Genomic DNA, 16,761 nt, shown 5'->3' with positions numbered 1-16,761 from the left:
CGTCACTGAAATGGAAGGGTGAAGGAAAAAACACACATGTGGCAGCGGTTAATAGCAAATTGCATTGGATTTAGTCATTGACCTTTTTTTCTCAAAAGGAGGCGACATCTGGGAAAAAAAGGTGGCGGCAAAGATACGGCAGTCTTGGGACAGATGGGTCGACTCTTGGGATCTGTAGAAGTTTGGCCGTTTGCACGCCCTGAGACTTTCTGCCAAAAAGAAAAGGAAACTTCAGCAGATGATGGTGGATTCCCGTGCCATCTCATATCACTGGATTGCATGGAATTTTCAAGAAAGACTTCAAGCCTTCCTTTGGCTACTGGATCTTTGGTGACAAGATTGGCGCTTCTACAGATGATATCTTGAGTCATTTGAATGGCAAAGTCCATGGAAAGGAAACTGAAGTTGGACAAAATTAACCTTCTTTTCCCCAAAGGAAAAGTGGGTGTGGCGTGTCATTCCTGGGGACCAAGCTGTGTTTGGAAGGCGAAATGAAGGGAAAGATAGCCCGGCATTGTCGAGGTGACATGTGCGAGATGCTAGGAAGCCCGAAAGGCTTTTTTGGTGTCAAACAGGAAGCTGTACTGCCATGGATGGGCTAGGTCAAAGTGGCAACGATGAAGAGGATCCTGGGAAAGAGTTCCAGAGAAAGCAAGGCTGAGGAGAGAAAAAGAGGAAGCACTCCCCATCGGGGAATCGAACCCCGGTCTCCCGCGTGACAGGCGGGGATACTCACCACTATACTAACGAGGAAGAAGCTGACTGCTGCGCCGATTGCGCTCCAGCCGAAGATGAGGATTCCGTGACCGACCGGAAAGGAATGATCTATTTCATTGCGCCACTGAAATGGAAGGGTGAAGGAAAAAACACACATGTGGCAGCGGTTAATAGCAAATTGCATGGGATTTAGTCATTGACCTTTTTTTCTCAAAAGGAGGCGACATCTGAGAAAAAAAGGTGACGGCAAAGATGCGGCAGTCTTGGGACAGATGGGTCGACTCTTGGGATCTGTAGAAGTTTGACCGTTTGCACGCCCTGAGACTTTCTGCCAAAAAGAAAAGGAAACTTCTGCAGATGATGGTGGATTCCCGTGCCATCTCATCACACTGGATTGCATGGATTTTTCAAGAAAGACTTCAAGCCTTCCTTTGGCTACTGGATCTTTGGTGACAAGATTGGCACTTCTACAGATGATATCTTGAGTCATTTGAATGGCGAAGTCCATGGAAAGGAAACTGAAGTTGGACAAAATTAACCTTCTTTTCCCCAAAGGAAAAGTGGGTGTGGCGTGTCATTCCTGGGGACCAAGCTGTGTTTGGAAGGCGAAATGAAGGGAAAGATAGCCCGGCATTGTGGAGCTGACATGTGCGAGATGCTAGGAAGCCCGAAATGCTTTTTTGGTGTCAAACAGGAAGCTGTACTGCCATGGATGGGCTAGGTCAAAGTGGCAACGATGAAGAGGATCCTGGGAAAGAGTTCCAGAGAAAGCAAGGCTGAGGAGAGAAAAAGAGGAAGCACTCCCCGTCGGGGAATCGAACCCCGGTCTCCCGCGTGACAGGCGGGGATACTCACCACTATACTAACGAGGAAGAAGCTGACTGCTGCGCCGATTGCGCTCCAGCCGAAGATGAGGATTCCGTGACCGACCGGAAAGGAATGATCTATTTCATTGCGCCACTGAAATGGAAGGGTGAAGGAAAAAACACACATGTGGCAGCGGTTAATAGCAAATTGCATTGGATTTAGTCATTGACCTTTTTTTCTCAAAAGGAGGCGACATCTGGGAAAAAAAGGTGGCGGCAAAGATACGGCAGCCTTGGGACAGATGGGTCGACTCTTGGGATCTGTAGAAGTTTGGCCGTTTGCACGCCCTGAGACTTTCTGCCAAAAAGAAAAGGAAACTTCTGCAGATGATGGTGGATTCCCGTGCCATCTCATCACACTGGATTGCATGGATTTTTCAAGAAAGACTTCAAGCCTTCCTTTGGCTACTGGATCTTTGGTGACAAGATTGGCGCTTCTACAGATGATATCTTGAGTCATTTGAATGGCGAAGTCCATGGAAAGGAAACTGAAGTTGGACAAAATTAACCTTCTTTTCCCCAAAGGAAAAGTGGGTGTGGTGTGTCATTCCTGGGACCAAGCTGTGTTTGGAAGGCGAAATGAAGGGAAAGATAGCCCGGCATTGTCGAGGTGACATGTGCGAGATGCTAGGAAGCCCGAAATGCTTTTTTGGTGTCAAACAGGAAGCTGTACTGCCATGGATGGGCTAGGTCAAAGTGGCAACGATGAAGAGGATCCTGGGAAAGAGTTCCAGAGAAAGCAAGGCTGAGGAGAGAAAAAGAGGAAGCACTCCCCGTCGGCGAATCGAACCCCGGTCTCCCGCGTGACAGGCGGGGATACTCACCACTATACTAACGAGGAAGAAGCTGACTGCCGCGCCGATTGCGCTCCAGCCGAAGATGAGGTTTCCGCGACCGACCGGAAAGGAATGATCTATTTCATTACGCCACTGAAATGGAAGGGTGAAGGAAAAAGCACACATGTGGCAGCGGTTAATAGCAAATTGCATTGGATTTAGTCATTGACCTTTTTTTCTCAAAAGGAGGCGACATCTGGGAAAAAAAGGTGGCGGCAAAGATACGGCAGTCTTGGGACAGATGGGTCGACTCTTGGGATCTGTAGAAGTTTGGCCGTTTGCACGCCCTGAGACTTTCTGCCAAAAAGAAAAGGAAACTTCTGCAGATGATGGTGGATTCCCGTGCCATCTCATCACACTGGATTGCATGGATTTTTCAAGAAAGACTTCAAGCCTTCCTTTGGCTACTGGATCTTTGGTGACAAGATTGGCGCTTCTACAGATGATATCTTGAGTCATTTGAATGGCGAAGTCCATGGAAAGGAAACTGAAGTTGGACAAAATTAACCTTCTTTTCCCCAAAGGAAAAGTGGGTGTGGCGTGTCATTCCTGGGGACCAAGCTGTGTTTGGAAGGCGAAATGAAGGGAAAGATAGCCCGGCATTGTCGAGGTGACATGTGCGAGATGCTAGGAAGCCCGAAATGCTTTTTTGGTGTCAAACAGGAAGCTGTACTGCCATGGATGGGCTAGGTCAAAGTGGCAACGATGAAGAGGATCCTGGGAAAGAGTTCCAGAGAAAGCAAGGCTCAGGAGAGAAAAAGAGGAAGCACTCCCCGTCGGGGAATCGAACCCCGGTCTCCCGCGTGACAGGCGGGGATACTCACCACTATACTAACGAGGAAGAAGCTGACCGCCGCGCCGATTGTGCTCCAGCCGAAGATGAGGTTTCCGCGACCGACCGGAAAGGAATGATCTATTTTATTGCGCCACTGAAATGGAAGGGTGAAGGAAAAAACACACATGTGGCAGCGGTTAATAGCAAATTGCATGGGATTTAGTCATTGACCTTTTTTTCTCAAAAGGAGGCGACATCTGAGAAAAAAAGGTGACGGCAAAGATGCGGCAGTCTTGGGACAGATGGGTCGACTCTTGGGATCTGTAGAAGTTTGACCGTTTGCACGCCCTGAGACTTTCTGCCAAAAAGAAAAGGAAACTTCTGCAGATGATGGTGGATTCCCGTGCCATCTCATCACACTGGATTGCATGGATTTTTCAAGAAAGACTTCAAGCCTTCCTTTGGCTACTGGATCTTTGGTGACAAGATTGGCACTTCTACAGATGATATCTTGAGTCATTTGAATGGCGAAGTCCATGGAAAGGAAACTGAAGTTGGACAAAATTAACCTTCTTTTCCCCAAAGGAAAAGTGGGTGTGGCGTGTCATTCCTGGGGACCAAGCTGTGTTTGGAAGGCGAAATGAAGGGAAAGATAGCCCGGCATTGTGGAGCTGACATGTGCGAGATGCTAGGAAGCCCGAAATGCTTTTTTGGTGTCAAACAGGAAGCTGTACTGCCATGGATGGGCTAGGTCAAAGTGGCAACGATGAAGAGGATCCTGGGAAAGAGTTCCAGAGAAAGCAAGGCTGAGGAGAGAAAAAGAGGAAGCACTCCCCGTCGGGGAATCAAACCCCGGTCTCCCGCGTGACAGGCGGGGATACTCACCACTATACTAACGAGGAAGAAGCTGACTGCTGCGCCGATTGCGCTCCAGCCGAAGATGAGGATTCCGTGACCGACCGGAAAGGAATGATCTATTTCATTGCGCCACTGAAATGGAAGGGTGAAGGAAAAAACACACATGTGGCAGCGGTTAATAGCAAATTGCATTGGATTTAGTCATTGACCTTTTTTTCTCAAAAGGAGGCGACATCTGGGAAAAAAAGGTGGCGGCAAAGATACGGCAGTCTTGGGACAGATGGGTCGACTCTTGGGATCTGTAGAAGTTTGGCCGTTTGCACGCCCTGAGACTTTCTGCCAAAAAGAAAAGGAAACTTCTGCAGATGATGGTGGATTCCCGTGCCATCTCATCACACTGGATTGCATGGATTTTTCAAGAAAGACTTCAAGCCTTCCTTTGGCTACTGGATCTTTGGTGACAAGATTGGCACTTCTACAGATGATATCTTGAGTCATTTGAATGGCGAAGTCCATGGAAAGGAAACTGAAGTTGGACAAAATTAACCTTCTTTTCCCCAAAGGAAAAGTGGGTGTGGCGTGTCATTCCTGGGGACCAAGCTGTGTTTGGAAGGCGAAATGAAGGGAAAGATAGCCCGGCATTGTCGAGGTGACATGTGCGAGATGCTAGGAAGCCCGAAATGCTTTTTTGGTGTCAAACAGGAAGCTGTACTGCCATGGATGGGCTAGGTCAAGGTGGCAACGATGAAGAGGATCCTGGGAAAGAGTTCCAGAGAAAGCAAGGCTGAGGAGAGAAAAAGAGGAAGCACTCCCCGTCGGGGAATCGAACCCCGGTCTCCCGCGTGACAGGCAGGGATACTCACCACTATACTAACGAGGAAGAAGCTGACTGCCGCGCCGATTGCGCTCCAGCCAAAGATGAGGTTTCCGCGACCGACCGGAAAGGAATGATCTATTTCATTGCGCCACTGAAATGGAAGGGTGAAGGAAAAAACACACATGTGGCAGCGGTTAATAGCAAATTGCATGGGATTTAGTCATTGACCTTTTTTCTCAAAAGGAGGCGACATCTGAGAAAAAAAGGTGACGGCAAAGATACGGCAGTCTTGGGACAGATGGGACGACTCTTGGGATCTGTAGAAGTTTGGCCATTTACACGCCCTGAGACTTTCTGCCAAAAAGAAAAGGAAACTTCTGCAGATGATGGTGGATTCCCGTGCCATCTCATCACACTGGATTGCATGGATTTTTCAAGAAAGACTTCAAGCCTTCCTTTGGCTACTGGATCTTTGGTGACAAGATTGGCACTTCTACAGATGATATCTTGAGTCATTTGAATGGCGAAGTCCATGGAAAGGAAACTGAAGTTGGACAAAATTAACCTTCTTTTCCCCAAAGGAAAAGTGGGTGTGGCGTGTCATTCCTGGGGACCAAGCTGTGTTTGGAAGGCGAAATGAAGGGAAAGATAGCCCGGCATTGTCGAGGTGACATGTGCGAGATGCTAGGAAGCCCGAAATGCTTTTTTGGTGTCAAACAGGAAGCTGTACTGCCATGGATGGGCTAGGTCAAAGTGGCAACGATGAAGAGGATCCTGGGAAAGAGTTCCAGAGAAAGCAAGGCTCAGGAGAGAAAAAGAGGAAGCACTCCCCGTCGGGGAATCGAACCCCGGTCTCCCGCGTGACAGGCGGGGATACTCACCACTATACTAACGAGGAAGAAGCTGACCGCCGCGCCGATTGTGCTCCAGCCGAAGATGAGGTTTCCGCGACCGACCGGAAAGGAATGATCTATTTTATTGCGCCACTGAAATGGAAGGGTGAAGGAAAAAACACACATGTGGCAGCGGTTAATAGCAAATTGCATGGGATTTAGTCATTGACCTTTTTTTCTCAAAAGGAGGCGACATCTGAGAAAAAAAGGTGACGGCAAAGATGCGGCAGTCTTGGGACAGATGGGTCGACTCTTGGGATCTGTAGAAGTTTGACCGTTTGCACGCCCTGAGACTTTCTGCCAAAAAGAAAAGGAAACTTCTGCAGATGATGGTGGATTCCCGTGCCATCTCATCACACTGGATTGCATGGATTTTTCAAGAAAGACTTCAAGCCTTCCTTTGGCTACTGGATCTTTGGTGACAAGATTGGCACTTCTACAGATGATATCTTGAGTCATTTGAATGGCGAAGTCCATGGAAAGGAAACTGAAGTTGGACAAAATTAACCTTCTTTTCCCCAAAGGAAAAGTGGGTGTGGCGTGTCATTCCTGGGGACCAAGCTGTGTTTGGAAGGCGAAATGAAGGGAAAGATAGCCCGGCATTGTCGAGGTGACATGTGCGAGATGCTAGGAAGCCCGAAATGCTTTTTTGGTGTCAAACAGGAAGCTGTACTGCCATGGATGGGCTAGGACAAAGTGGCAACGATGAAGAGGATCCTGGGAAAGAGTTCCAGAGAAAGCAAGGCTGAGGAGAGAAAAAGAGGAAGCACTCCCCGTCGGGGAATCGAACCCCGGTCTCCCGCGTGACAGGCGAGGATACTCACCACTATACTAACGAGGAAGAAGCTGACCGCCGCGCCGATTGTGCTCTAGCCGAAGATGAGGTTTCCGCGACCGACCGGAAAGGAATAATCTATTTCATTGCGCCACTGAAATGGAAGGGTGAAGGAAAAAACACACATGTGGCAGCGGTTAATAGCAAATTGCATGGGATTTAGTCATTGACCTTTTTTTCTCAAAAGGAGGCGACATCTGAGAAAAAAAGGTGACGGCAAAGATGCGGCAGTCTTGGGACAGATGGGTCGACTCTTGGGATCTGTAGAAGTTTGACCGTTTGCACGCCCTGAGACTTTCTGCCAAAAAGAAAAGGAAACTTCTGCAGATGATGGTGGATTCCCGTGCCATCTCATCACACTGGATTGCATGGATTTTTCAAGAAAGACTTCAAGCCTTCCTTTGGCTACTGGATCTTTGGTGACAAGATTGGCACTTCTACAGATGATATCTTGAGTCATTTGAATGGCGAAGTCCATGGAAAGGAAACTGAAGTTGGACAAAATTAACCTTCTTTTCCCCAAAGGAAAAGTGGGTGTGGCGTGTCATTCCTGGGGACCAAGCTGTGTTTGGAAGGCGAAATGAAGGGAAAGATAGCCCGGCATTGTCGAGCTGACATGTGCGAGATGCTAGGAAGCCCGAAATGCTTTTTTGGTGTCAAACAGGAAGCTGTACTGCCATGGATGGGCTAGGTCAAAGTGGCAACGATGAAGAGGATCCTGGGAAAGAGTTCCAGAGAAAGCAAGGCTGAGGAGAGAAAAAGAGGAAGCACTCCCCGTCGGGGAATCGAACCCCGGTCTCCCGCGTGACAGGCGGGGATACTCACCACTATACTAACGAGGAAGAAGCTGACTGGTGTGCCGATTGCGCTCCAGCCGAAGATGAGGTTTCCGCGACCGACCGGAAAGGAATGATCTATTTCATTGTGCCACTGAAATGGAAGGGTGAAGGAAAAAACACACATGTGGCAGCGGTTAATAGCAAATTGCATTGGATTTAGTCATTGACCTTTTTTTCTCAAAAGGAGGCGACATCTGGGAAAAAAAGGTGGCGGCAAAGATACGGCAGTCTTGGGACAGATGGGTCGACTCTTGGGATCTGTAGAAGTTTGGCCGTTTGCACGCCCTGAGACTTTCTGCCAAAAAGAAAAGGAAACTTCTGCAGATGATGGTGGATTCCCGTGCCATCTCATCACACTGGATTGCATGGATTTTTCAAGAAAGACTTCAAGCCTTCCTTTGGCTACTGGATCTTTGGTGACAAGATTGGCGCTTCTACAGATGATATCTTGAGTCATTTGAATGGCGAAGTCCATGGAAAGGAAACTGAAGTTGGACAAAATTAACCTTCTTTTCCCCAAAGGAAAAGTGGGTGTGGCGTGTCATTCCTGGGGACCAAGCTGTGTTTGGAAGGCGAAATGAAGGGAAAGATAGCCCGGCATTGTCGAGGTGACATGTGCGAGATGCTAGGAAGCCCGAAATGCTTTTTTGGTGTCAAACAGGAAGCTGTACTGCCATGGATGGGCTAGGTCAAAGTGGCAACGATGAAGAGGATCCTGGGAAAGAGTTCCAGAGAAAGCAAGGCTGAGGAGAGAAAAAGAGGAAGCACTCCCCGTCGGGGAATCGAACCCCGGTCTCCCGCGTGACAGGCGGGGATACTCACCACTATACTAACGAGGAAGAAGCTGACCGCTGCGCCGATTGCGCTCCAGCCGAAGATGAGGTTTCCGCGACCGACCGGAAAGGAATGATCTATTTCATTGCGCCACTGAAATGGAAGGGTGAAGGAAAAAACACACATGTGGCAGCGGTTAATAGCAAATTGCATTGGATTTAGTCATTGACCTTTTTTTCTCAAAAGGAGGCGACATCTGAGAAAAAAAGGTGGCGGCAAAGATACGGCAGTCTTGGGACAGATGGGTCGACTCTTGGGATCTGTAGAAGTTTGGCCGTTTGCACGCCCTGAGACTTTCTGCCAAAAAGAAAAGGAAACTTCTGCAGATGATGGTGGATTCCCGTGCCATCTCATCACACTGGATTGCATGGATTTTTCAAGAAAGACTTCAAGCCTTCCTTTGGCTACTGGATCTTTGGTGACAAGATTGGCACTTCTACAGATGATATCTTGAGTCATTTGAATGGCGAAGTCCATGGAAAGGAAACTGAAGTTGGACAAAATTAACCTTCTTTTCCCCAAAGGAAAAGTGGGTGTGGCGTGTCATTCCTGGGGACCAAGCTGTGTTTGGAAGGCGAAATGAAGGGAAAGATAGCCCGGCATTGTCGAGGTGACATGTGCGAGATGCTAGGAAGCCCGAAATGCTTTTTTGGTGTCAAACAGGAAGCTGTACTGCCATGGATGGGCTAGGTCAAGGTGGCAACGATGAAGAGGATCCTGGGAAAGAGTTCCAGAGAAAGCAAGGCTGAGGAGAGAAAAAGGGGAAGCACTCCCCGTCGGGGAATCGAACCCCGGTCTCCCGCGTGACAGGCGGGGATACTCAACACTATACTAACGAGGAAGAAGCTGACTGCTGCGCTGATTGATCTCCAGCCAAAGATGAGGTTTCCGGGACCGCCCGGAAAGGAATGATCTATTTAATTGCGTCACTGAAATGGAAGGGTGAAGGAAAAAACACACATGTGGCAGCGGTTAATAGCAAATTGCATTGGATTTAGTCATTGACCTTTTTTTCTCAAAAGGAGGCGACATCTGGGAAAAAAAGGTGGCGGCAAAGATACAGCAGTCTTGGGACAGATGGGTCGACTCTTGGGATCTGTAGAAGTTTGGCCGTTTGCACGCCCTGAGACTTTCTGCCAAAAAGAAAAGGAAACTTCAGCAGATGATGGTGGATTCCCGTGCCATCTCATATCACTGGATTGCATGGAATTTTCAAGAAAGACTTCAAGCCTTCCTTTGGCTACTGGATCTTTGGTGACAAGATTGGCGCTTCTACAGATGATATCTTGAGTCATTTGAATGGCGAAGTCCATGGAAAGGAAACTGAAGTTGGACAAAATTAACCTTCTTTTCCCCAAAGGAAAAGTGGGTGTGGCGTGTCATTCCTGGGGACCAAGCTGTGTTTGGAAGGCGAAATGAAGGGAAAGATAGCCCGGCATTGTCGAGGTGACATGTGCGAGATGCTAGGAAGCCCGAAATGCTTTTTTGGTGTCAAACAGGAAGCTGTACTGCCATGGATGGGCTAGGTCAAAGTGGCAACGATGAAGAGGATCCTGGGAAAGAATTCCAGAGAAAGCAAGGCTGAGGAGAGAAAAAGAGGAAGCACTCCCCGTCGGGGAATCGAACCCCGGTCTCCCGCGTGACAGGCGGGGATACTCACCACTATACTAACGAGGAAGAAGCTGACCGCCGCGCCCATTGTGCTCCAGCCGAAGATGAGGTTTCCGCGACCGACCGGAAAGGAATGATCTATTTTATTGCGCCACTGAAATGGAAGGGTGAAGGAAAAAACACACATGTGGCAGCGGTTAATAGCAAATTGCATGGGATTTAGTCATTGACCTTTTTTTCTCAAAAGGAGGCGACATCTGAGAAAAAAAGGTGACGGCAAAGATGCGGCAGTCTTGGGACAGATGGGTAGACTCTTGGGATCTGTAGAAGTTTGACCGTTTGCACGCCCTGAGACTTTCTGCCAAAAAGAAAAGGAAACTTCTGCAGATGATGGTGGATTCCCGTGCCATCTCATCACACTGGATTGCATGGATTTTTCAAGAAAGACTTCAAGCCTTCCTTTGGCCACTGGATCTTTGGTGACAAGATTGGCACTTCTACAGATGATATCTTGAGTCATTTGAATGGCGAAGTCCATGGAAAGGAAACTGAAGTTGGACAAAATTAACCTTCTTTTCCCCAAAGGAAAAGTGGGTGTGGCGTGTCATTCCTGGGGACCAAGCTGTGTTTGGAAGGCGAAATGAAGGGAAAGATAACCCGGCATTGTCGAGCTGACATGTGCGAGATGCTAGGAAGCCCGAAATGCTTTTTTGGTGTCAAACAGGAAGCTGTACTGCCATGGATGGGCTAGGTCAAAGTGGCAACGATGAAGAGGATCCTGGGAAAGAGTTCCAGAGAAAGCAAGGCTGAGGAGAGAAAAAGAGGAAGCACTCCCCGTCGGGGAATCGAACCCCGGTCTCCCGCATGACAGGCGGGGATACTCACCACTATACTAACGAGGAAGAAGCTGACTGGTGTGCCGATTGCGCTCCAGCCGAAGATGAGGTTTCCGCGACCGACCGGAAAGGAATGATCTATTTCATTGTGCCACTGAAATGGAAGGGTGAAGGAAAAAACACACATGTGGCAGCGGTTAATAGCAAATTGCATTGGATTTAGTCATTGACCTTTTTTTCTCAAAAGGAGGCGACATCTGAGAAAAAAAGGTGGTGGCAAAGATACGGCAGTCTTGGGACAGATGGGTCGACTCTTGGGATCTGTAGAAGTTTGGCCGTTTGCACGCCCTGAGACTTTCTGCCAAAAAGAAAAGGAAACTTCTGCAGATGATGGTGGATTCCCGTGCCATCTCATCACACTGGATTGCATGGATTTTTCAAGAAAGACTTCAAGCCTTCCTTTGGCTACTGGATCTTTGGTGACAAGATTGGCGCTTCTACAGATGATATCTTGAGTCATTTGAATGGCGAAGTCCATGGAAAGGAAACTGAAGTTGGACAAAATTAACCTTCTTTTCCCCAAAGGAAAAGTGGGTGTGGCGTGTCATTCCTGGGGACCAAGCTGTGTTTGGAAGGCGAAATGAAGGGAAAGATAGCCCGGCATTGTCGAGGTGACATGTGCGAGATGCTAGGAAGCCCGAAATGCTTTTTTGGTGTCAAACAGGAAGCTGTACTGCCATGGATGGGCTAGGTCAAAGTGGCAACGATGAAGAGGATCCAGGGAAAGAGTTCCAGAGAAAGCAAGGCTGAGGAGAGAAAAAGAGGAAGCACTCCCCGTCAGGGAATCGAACCCCGGTCTCCCGCGTGACAGGTGGGGATACTCACCACTATACTAACGAGGAAGAAGCTGACTGCCGCGCCGATTGCGCTCCAGCCGAAGATGAGGTTTCCGCGACCGACCGGAAAGGAATGATCTATTTCATTGCGCCACTGAAATGGAAGGGTGAAGGAAAAAACACACATGTGGCAGCGGTTAATAGCAAATTGCATTGGATTTAGTCATTGACCTTTTTTTCTCAAAAGGAGGCGACATCTGAGAAAAAAAGGTGACGGCAAAGATGCGGCAGTCTTGGGACAGATGGGTCGACTCTTGGGATCTGTAGAAGTTTGGCCGTTTGCACGCCCTGAGACTTTCTGCCAAAAAGAAAAGGAAACTTCTGCAGATGATGGTGGATTCCCGTGCCATCTCATCACACTGGATTGCATGGATTTTTCAAGAAAGACTTCAAGCCTTCCTTTGGCTACTGGATCTTTGGTGACAAGATTGGCACTTCTACAGATGATATCTTGAGTCATTTGAATGGCGAAGTCCATGGAAAGGAAACTGAAGTTGGACAAAATTAACCTTCTTTTCCCCAAAGGAAAAGTGGGTGTGGCGTGTCATTCCTGGGGACCAAGCTGTGTTTGGAAGGCGAAATGAAGGGAAAGATAGCCCGGCATTGTCGAGGTGACATGTGCGAGATGCTAGGAAGCCCGAAATGCTTTTTTGGTGTCAAACAGGAAGCTGTACTGCCATGGATGGGCTAGGTCAAGGTGGCAACGATGAAGAGGATCCTGGGAAAGAGTTCCAGAGAAAGCAAGGCTGAGGAGAGAAAAAGAGGAAGCACTCCCCATCGGGGAATCGAACCCCGGTCTCCCGCGTGACAGGCGGGGATACTCACCACTATACTAACGAGGAAGAAGCTGCCTGCCGCGCTGATTGATCTCCAGCCAAAGATGAGGTTTCCGCGACCGCCCGGAAAGGAATGATCTATTTAATTGCGTCACTGAAATGGAAGGGTGAAGGAAAAAACACACATGTGGCAGCGGTTAATAGCAAATTGCATTGGATTTAGTCATTGACCTTTTTTTCTCAAAAGGAGGCGACATCTGGGAAAAAAAGGTGGCGGCAAAGATACGGCAGTCTAGGGACAGATGGGTCGACTCTTGGGATCTGTAGAAGTTTGGCCGTTTGCACGCCCTGAGACTTTCTGCCAAAAAGAAAAGGAAACTTCAGCAGATGATGGTGGATTCCCGTGCCATCTCATATCACTGGATTGCATGGAATTTTCAAGAAAGACTTCAAGCCTTCCTTTGGCTACTGGATCTTTGGTGACAAGATTGGCGCTTCTACAGATGATATCTTGAGTCATTTGAATGGCGAAGTCCATGGAAAGGAAACTGAAGTTGGACAAAATTAACCTTCTTTTCCCCAAAGGAAAAGTGGGTGTGGCGTGTCATTCCTGGGGACCAAGCTGTGTTTGGAAGGCGAAATGAAGGGAAAGATAGCCCGGCATTGTCGAGGTGACATGTGCGAGATGCTAGGAAGCCCGAAAGGCTTTTTTGGTGTCAAACAGGAAGCTGTACTGCCATGGATGGGCTAGGTCAAAGTGGCAACGATGAAGAGGATCCTGGGAAAGAGTTCCAGAGAAAGCAAGGCTGAGGAGAGAAAAAGAGGAAGCACTCCCCATCGGGGAATCGAACCCCGGTCTCCCGCGTGACAGGCGGGGATACTCACCACTATACTAACGAGGAAGAAGCTGACTGCTGCGCCGATTGCGCTCCAGCCGAAGATGAGGATTCCGTGACCGACCGGAAAGGAATGATCTATTTCATTGCGCCACTGAAATGGAAGGGTGAAGGAAAAAACACACATGTGGCAGCGGTTAATAGCAAATTGCATTGGATTTAGTCATTGACCTTTTTTTCTCAAAAGGAGGCGACATCTGGGAAAAAAAGGTGGCGGCAAAGATACGGCAGCCTTGGGACAGATGGGTCGACTCTTGGGATCTGTAGAAGTTTGGCCGTTTGCACGCCCTGAGACTTTCTGCCAAAAAGAAAAGGAAACTTCTGCAGATGATGGTGGATTCCCGTGCCATCTCATCACACTGGATTGCATGGATTTTTCAAGAAAGACTTCAAGCCTTCCTTTGGCTACTGGATCTTTGGTGACAAGATTGGCGCTTCTACAGATGATATCTTGAGTCATTTGAATGGCGAAGTCCATGGAAAGGAAACTGAAGTTGGACAAAATTAACCTTCTTTTCCCCAAAGGAAAAGTGGGTGTGGTGTGTCATTCCTGGGGACCAAGCTGTGTTTGGAAGGCGAAATGAAGGGAAAGATAGCCCGGCATTGTCGAGGTGACATGTGCGAGATGCTAGGAAGCCCGAAATGCTTTTTTGGTGTCAAACAGGAAGCTGTACTGCCATGGATGGGCTAGGTCAAAGTGGCAACGATGAAGAGGATCCTGGGAAAGAGTTCCAGAGAAAGCAAGGCTGAGGAGAGAAAAAGAGGAAGCACTCCCCGTCGGCGAATCGAACCCCGGTCTCCCGCGTGACAGGCGGGGATACTCACCACTATACTAACGAGGAAGAAGCTGACCGCCGCGCCGATTGCGCTCCAGCCGAAGATGAGGTTTCCGCGACCGACCGGAAAGGAATGATCTATTTCATTGCGCCACTGAAATGGAAGGGTGAAGGAAAAAGCACACATGTGGCAGCGGTTAATAGCAAATTGCATTGGATTTAGTCATTGACCTTTTTTTCTCAAAAGGAGGCGACATCTGGGAAAAAAAGGTGGCGGCAAAGATACGGCAGTCTTGGGACAGATGGGTCGACTCTTGGGATCTGTAGAAGTTTGGCCGTTTGCACGCCCTGAGACTTTCTGCCAAAAAGAAAAGGAAACTTCTGCAGATGATGGTGGATTCCCGTGCCATCTCATCACACTGGATTGCATGGATTTTTCAAGAAAGACTTCAAGCCTTCCTTTGGCTACTGGATCTTTGGTGACAAGATTGGCGCTTCTACAGATGATATCTTGAGTCATTTGAATGGCGAAGTCCATGGAAAGGAAACTGAAGTTGGACAAAATTAACCTTCTTTTCCCCAAAGGAAAAGTGGGTGTGGCGTGTCATTCCTGGGGACCAAGCTGTGTTTGGAAGGCGAAATGAAGGGAAAGATAGCCCGGCATTGTCGAGGTGACATGTGCGAGATGCTAGGAAGCCCGAAATGCTTTTTTGGTGTCAAACAGGAAGCTGTACTGCCATGGATGGGCTAGGTCAAAGTGGCAACGATGAAGAGGATCCTGGGAAAGAGTTCCAGAGAAAGAAAGGCTCAGGAGAGAAAAAGAGGAAGCACTCCCCGTCGGGGAATCGAACCCCGGTCTCCCGCGTGACAGGCGGGGATACTCACCACTATACTAACGAGGAAGAAGCTGACCGCCGCGCCGATTGTGCTCCAGCCGAAGATGAGGTTTCCGCGACCGACCGGAAAGGAATGATCTATTTTATTGCGCCACTGAAATGGAAGGGTGAAGGAAAAAACACACATGTGGCAGCGGTTAATAGCAAATTGCATGGGATTTAGTCATTGACCTTTTTTTCTCAAAAGGAGGCGACATCTGAGAAAAAAAGGTGACGGCAAAGATGCGGCAGTCTTGGGACAGATGGGTCGACTCTTGGGATCTGTAGAAGTTTGACCGTTTGCACGCCCTGACACTTTCTGCCAAAAAGAAAAGGAAACTTCTGCAGATGATGGTGGATTCCCGTGCCATCTCATCACACTGGATTGCATGGATTTTTCAAGAAAGACTTCAAGCCTTCCTTTGGCTACTGGATCTTTGGTGACAAGATTGGCGCTTCTACAGATGATATCTTGAGTCATTTGAATGGCGAAGTCCATGGAAAGGAAACTGAAGTTGGACAAAATTAACCTTCTTTTCCCCAAAGGAAAAGTGGGTGTGGTGTGTCATTCCTGGGGACCAAGCTGTGTTTGGAAGGCGAAATGAAGGGAAAGATAGCCCGGCATTGTCGAGGTGACATGTGCGAGATGCTAGGAAGCCCGAAATGCTTTTTTGGTGTCAAACAGGAAGCTGTACTGCCATGGATGGGCTAGGTCAAAGTGGCAACGATGAAGAGGATCCTGGGAAAGAGTTCCAGAGAAAGCAAGGCTGAGGAGAGAAAAAGAGGAAGCACTCCCCGTCGGCGAATCGAACCCCGGTCTCCCGCGTGACAGGTGGGGATACTCACCACTATACTAACGAGGAAGAAGCTGACCGCCGCGCCGATTGCGCTCCAGCCGAAGATGAGGTTTCCGCGACCAACCGGAAAGGAATGATCTATTTCATTGCGCCACTGAAATGGAAGGGTGAAGGAAAAAGCACACATGTGGCAGCGGTTAATAGCAAATTGCATTGGATTTAGTCATTGACCTTTTTTTCTCAAAAGGAGGCGACATCTGGGAAAAAAAGGTGGCGGCAAAGATACGGCAGTCTTGGGACAGATGGGTCGACTCTTGGGATCTGTAGAAGTTTGGCCGTTTGCACGCCCTGAGACTTTCTGCCAAAAAGAAAAGGAAACTTCTGCAGATGATGGTGGATTCCCGTGCCATCTCATCACACTGGATTGCATGGATTTTTCAAGAAAGACTTCAAGCCTTCCTTTGGCTACTGGATCTTTGGTGACAAGATTGGCGCTTCTACAGATGATATCTTGAGTCATTTGAATGGCGAAGTCCATGGAAAGGAAACTGAAGTTGGACAAAATTAACCTTCTTTTCCCCAAAGGAAAAGTGGGTGTGGCGTGTCATTCCTGGGGACCAAGCTGTGTTTGGAAGGCGAAATGAAGGGAAAGATAGCCCGGCATTGTCGAGGTGACATGTGCGAGATGCTAGGAAGCCCGAAATGCTTTTTTGGTGTCAAACAGGAAGCTGTACTGCCATGGATGGGCTAGGTCAAAGTGGCAACGATGAAGAGGATCCTGGGAAAGAGTTCCAGAGAAAGCAAGGCTCAGGAGAGAAAAAGAGGAAGCACTCCCCGTCGGGGAATCGAACCCCGGTCTCCCGCGTGACAGGCGGGGATACTCACCACTATACTAACGAGGAAGAAGCTGACCGCCGCGCCGATTGTGCTCCAGCCGAAGATGAGGTTTCCGCGACCGACCGGAAAGGAATGATCTATTTTATTGCGCCACTGAAATGGAAGGGTGAAGGAAAAAACACACATGTGGC

The 16,761-nt window shown here is 48.5% G+C and overlaps 12 non-coding genes across 12 annotated transcripts; all 12 read right to left on the bottom strand.

Moving 5' to 3' along the window:
• Positions 1 to 681: 681 nt before the first annotated feature.
• TRNAD-GUC (transfer RNA aspartic acid (anticodon GUC)) lies at positions 682 to 753 on the bottom strand. Its single transcript has one exon. It is a non-coding gene; the product is annotated as a tRNA-Asp (tRNA).
• Positions 754 to 1,517: 764 nt separating this feature from the next.
• TRNAD-GUC (transfer RNA aspartic acid (anticodon GUC)) lies at positions 1,518 to 1,589 on the bottom strand. The gene has a single exon. It is a non-coding gene; the product is annotated as a tRNA-Asp (tRNA).
• Positions 1,590 to 3,188: 1,599 nt separating this feature from the next.
• TRNAD-GUC (transfer RNA aspartic acid (anticodon GUC)) lies at positions 3,189 to 3,260 on the bottom strand. The gene has a single exon. It is a non-coding gene; the product is annotated as a tRNA-Asp (tRNA).
• A 2,435-nt stretch (positions 3,261 to 5,695) lies between these two features.
• TRNAD-GUC (transfer RNA aspartic acid (anticodon GUC)) lies at positions 5,696 to 5,767 on the bottom strand. Its single transcript has one exon. It is a non-coding gene; the product is annotated as a tRNA-Asp (tRNA).
• A 1,600-nt stretch (positions 5,768 to 7,367) lies between these two features.
• TRNAD-GUC (transfer RNA aspartic acid (anticodon GUC)) lies at positions 7,368 to 7,439 on the bottom strand. Its single transcript has one exon. It is a non-coding gene; the product is annotated as a tRNA-Asp (tRNA).
• A 764-nt stretch (positions 7,440 to 8,203) lies between these two features.
• On the bottom strand, positions 8,204 to 8,275 carry TRNAD-GUC (transfer RNA aspartic acid (anticodon GUC)). Its single transcript has one exon. It is a non-coding gene; the product is annotated as a tRNA-Asp (tRNA).
• Positions 8,276 to 9,875: 1,600 nt separating this feature from the next.
• Positions 9,876 to 9,947, bottom strand: TRNAD-GUC (transfer RNA aspartic acid (anticodon GUC)). The gene has a single exon. It is a non-coding gene; the product is annotated as a tRNA-Asp (tRNA).
• Positions 9,948 to 10,711: 764 nt separating this feature from the next.
• TRNAD-GUC (transfer RNA aspartic acid (anticodon GUC)) lies at positions 10,712 to 10,783 on the bottom strand. Its single transcript has one exon. It is a non-coding gene; the product is annotated as a tRNA-Asp (tRNA).
• A 1,600-nt stretch (positions 10,784 to 12,383) lies between these two features.
• TRNAD-GUC (transfer RNA aspartic acid (anticodon GUC)) lies at positions 12,384 to 12,455 on the bottom strand. The gene has a single exon. It is a non-coding gene; the product is annotated as a tRNA-Asp (tRNA).
• A 764-nt stretch (positions 12,456 to 13,219) lies between these two features.
• Positions 13,220 to 13,291, bottom strand: TRNAD-GUC (transfer RNA aspartic acid (anticodon GUC)). Its single transcript has one exon. It is a non-coding gene; the product is annotated as a tRNA-Asp (tRNA).
• A 1,600-nt stretch (positions 13,292 to 14,891) lies between these two features.
• Positions 14,892 to 14,963, bottom strand: TRNAD-GUC (transfer RNA aspartic acid (anticodon GUC)). The gene has a single exon. It is a non-coding gene; the product is annotated as a tRNA-Asp (tRNA).
• A 1,600-nt stretch (positions 14,964 to 16,563) lies between these two features.
• TRNAD-GUC (transfer RNA aspartic acid (anticodon GUC)) lies at positions 16,564 to 16,635 on the bottom strand. The gene has a single exon. It is a non-coding gene; the product is annotated as a tRNA-Asp (tRNA).
• Positions 16,636 to 16,761: the final 126 nt, after the last annotated feature.

This window comes from Leptodactylus fuscus, unplaced genomic scaffold (genome assembly GCF_031893055.1).
Source record: "Leptodactylus fuscus isolate aLepFus1 unplaced genomic scaffold, aLepFus1.hap2 HAP2_SCAFFOLD_396, whole genome shotgun sequence".
NCBI lineage: Eukaryota > Metazoa > Chordata > Amphibia > Anura > Leptodactylidae > Leptodactylus > Leptodactylus fuscus.
This window is presented reverse-complemented; position numbering and strand designations above follow the sequence as displayed.